The sequence below is a fragment of the Oncorhynchus masou genome, unplaced genomic scaffold (genome assembly GCF_036934945.1).
Source record: "Oncorhynchus masou masou isolate Uvic2021 unplaced genomic scaffold, UVic_Omas_1.1 unplaced_scaffold_4448, whole genome shotgun sequence".
Classification (NCBI taxonomy): domain Eukaryota; kingdom Metazoa; phylum Chordata; class Actinopteri; order Salmoniformes; family Salmonidae; genus Oncorhynchus; species Oncorhynchus masou.
In genome coordinates, this window is record NW_027010841.1 from 23,673 (window position 1) to 27,475 (window position 3,803).

The following is a 3,803-nucleotide window of genomic DNA, read 5'->3' on the forward strand; positions in this document are numbered from 1 at the left end:
AATATATCACATTAGCTAAATATGGAATGATACCAGTCAGTCACCAGGGTGACTTCACTCATAACTTCTTACTGCTGTTTAGCTCTTTCCAAGCCTCAGTCCCAGATCTGTTTGTGCTGTCTTGACAATTGTATGCCATTTTCACACCAAACAATAAGTATCACGTTTGAAGTTAAGACCCAGGTGCAGACAGTGTTGAAGTAACAAAAGTGTATTAAATCGAACACTGGCAGGCAAAGGTACAGGACGGCAGACAGGATCAGGGTCAGGCAGAGGTTGGTAATCCAGAGTAGTGGGGCAAGGGTACATGACGGCAGACAGGCTCAGGGTCAGGCAGAGGTTGGTAATCCAGAGTAGTGGGGCAAGGGTACAGGACGGCAGACAGGCTCAGGGTCAGGTCAGACATAAAGGTCAAAACCGGGAAAAATAGAAATACAGGACCTATAGGCAAGGTGAAAACCGCTGGTAGGTACGATGAACCAAACCAACTGGCAATGGACAAACAGAGATCACAGGTATAAATACACAGGGGATAATGGGGTACATGGGTGACACCTGGAGGGGGTTGGGGACAATCACAAAGACAGGTGCAACAGATCAGGGTGTGACAATAACATAGGAGATGGCAAGACAGCACAAACATATTTGGGACTGAGGCAAGCTGTTTCCAACTAACAGGTATCTTTTTCTGGTATTGTCATGTCAGAACCAACACTAAAGTTTGAGGCCCTCTCAAAGGTGTGACATAGTCATCATCAGACTGAGTTTAATGCAAACCACAACCACAACACAAACAACCTGACCACGATAAATGTCATTCAGTAACTGTGCAGGTGTTATCATTACCTTATAAGATATTCATTATCATTCCCATCTCTTAAATATATTGTGTTTTATAGTAGTGTCAAAGCACCAGTTTAGTCAGTACGTAGTTATGACAGTTCACTGCAAAACCTATGGCCTCTGTTGTCTCTGGTAGTCAACATGGTAGCTGCTGAAAGCTTCTTGATAACTGAGTCTTTTCTCATCTCTCTTCCAAACGCCCTCATGATGTTGGCCATGTTCCAGGCCGACTACATGGAAGTTGCCTTCCAGATCTCACAACACCTGGATAGGTGTTTAACATATCAGCGAAACACATCATATGATATAGCAAACGAATGCCCATTGGTTGCTGTGTGCAGCCTGACTGCAATATAGTCGGCCTGGAAGGAGACCGCTCTCTCCTCATTGAGGTTGATAGATTGAGCCGTACTGAGCTCTGACCTCACAGACACAGGAAACTACTAACCCTGCTACTGCTCTCCTTCCCTCCATGCATCAAGTTTATTTCGAAGCCGTTAATAAGTGTAATTTATTTTCGACAACTATTTATTTATCTTTGTCGAAATCTTTGAATCTTTGTTTAAATCTAAATATCTTTGTAGCCATTTCTAATTATAACACTGAGAACAAATTTTCTTCAAGTGAGCTGAAATTGATATCTTTATAACAGATGTACAGGAAGTGGATAAATAGGACAGGAAATGTCATATTGCTGAATGCTTTTCTTTATTGGTTTTAACAAAAGCTGCAATGCACACATGCCAATTCACTGGCAGAAGATATCTTAACAATGTGGCCAACATTTATAACAGGACAGATCTGATAATCATATTTCCAGCATTTGTGGGAGGGAGCAACAATGGATGGGGAAACCAAGGGTTACAATATAATCTACAATACAACACAAAATGTCATAATTTGACAGCATGCAGAAAAGCTGTGTTGCTGGTTTAATTTTATTCTCCTTGGAGTTGTTTAAACAAACTGCAATTCAGGTCACTTTTTCCTTTCTTAGTACTCTGCAGTTTGTAGACGACATCACACCAGAGGTCTTTCTTGTCTGTTCTCTTCAGCACCTCTGTAATTCTGAACACCTCGTAGGGAGGAATCAGCACCTCCTTCTCATGAGCCATCTGAGATGCGTACTCCACCAGTGGGGCACCAAGGTAGGTGGTGATCTCAAAACAGGAGCGATTTCCAAAGTGTTTAGTGATTTTCTTGTCTAAAGAGCTCGACGTGAACTGTCCGAATCGCATTTCATCATATTGGACACCCTTGAAAGAGTCTTTAGATCCACGGAAGGTTTGGAAAGTCTTGTTCTTGTTGTTCTTGTTCTTGTTCAGCATTCGTAAGGCATTGGCCAAAAAGAAGTGCAGGGAGTGGTACTTGAACACAGTTTTGTAGCTTTCCTTTTGGGTACGAGTGGCAGCGTTGAATGACTTGTAAATGTTGGATGTTGCATTCACATACACCTGGATTGCCAGGGAATAGTTTTTAGACAGTTTTCCTTTTTTGTGTAATGGTCCTCAGCAGCGGTCCAAGCCTGGTTGAAATCTTTGCTCTCTCTTCTCTCTTTTGGCAGGTAATAGTCATGCACCTTCCTGAGCATCTTCTCCTCACAGCCCTTGTAGGAGTCATCAACAGAGTCTGGAGCCGTGTCTAAGGGGAAGTTGGATTTTGGATCATGCAGAGGGAGACGAACCTTTAGTGGATGGAAGAGAAATAGAGAAACAGGTGTGAAACAAGAAAATGCAGATAATATTATTATGATGAGAGACAGCTGTAAGAATTGTTTTAAAATGTTCATACTATGGATCATATATCTATTTGATTTTGAATTTTGGATTCCTTTAGGAATCAAAAAATATATAATAATTAGTAATAATAATTTGATGAAAAAAATGTAATGTTTTTGGCCTTTCCATCTAACCCTATAGAAACTCATTGGATAAGACATTCATCAAATGCAGAAAGGACAGTCAAAAAATGAATCAGAAAAAACAAGGTTTTGAAGTGTCTGTCCTAAAGCTGGGCGATATAAGAAAACTCAGGAAATGTATATATATATATTTCTTTACACATTTATAACGCCTTTTTTGGGGTAGGCACAAAACTACCTTCATACTTCGGTTTAAAACCGATATCTGTTACCTTCAGACGAGTCACGTGACACTTAACTTTGTCCATAATAAAATTTTGCCTGTTATTTTCCTCTTTGACTCTCTCTCTCTCAAAATAGTGTAGCAGCTTACAATCTTGGAGTCCACACCCAAAATCCAAGCCGGGATGAATAACATCACAGTAAAGGTTAGGATCTTGTGTCTTGCCATGATGTCAAAATGTATTGGTCCAATGTCAACTTGTAATGGAGATGAATTGTCTTTTAAGATACAGAATCAGCATTCAAATGTTCAACTTTCAGGGGGCCTTGTTCTTGTGGTTATGTTCACAGTCCCTCCCCTCTTGCTGACAACAGGCAAATACAGATACAAGTACCCCTCAAACACCATAGCACAGTGAACACACACACACGCACGCACACACACACACACCCACACACACACACAACACCAAATGACTTATGAGAATGGTTTGTTCACACTTATTTAATGCTGATCTATGTGTGAACATGACCAACACCAGCTACAACACTGCTGATACTGAGAAAAGGTTCCCATAGTAACAGTACAGAAAGACCCTTCAACCTCATCATCATCCTTCTCCTCTAATCAGGGACTGATTCATGTCTGGGATACTAAAAGCCAATAGACCACGAATAAATCAATCACCCAGAATAAAGGGAAGCAGTGCTTCAGTGAACCTTGAGGCCCCCAGTCCAGGGTTTCCCAACATGTTTGTTTTATCCTAATCTGACACACCTGATTCAGTCTACTAACCATCAAACCCTTTACTAATTGATGCAGGTGTGCCTGTCTGGTGAACCCAGAGAAGAGGGTTGGGAAGTACTGCACCTACAG

General features: G+C 41.2%; 1 pseudogene; it reads right to left on the reverse strand.

Annotated features, from left to right (window-relative positions):
• Positions 1–1,534: 1,534 nt before the first annotated feature.
• Positions 1,535–3,240, reverse strand: LOC135535106 (ecto-ADP-ribosyltransferase 5-like; annotated as a pseudogene).
• Between the last annotated feature and the right edge of the window lie 563 nt (positions 3,241–3,803).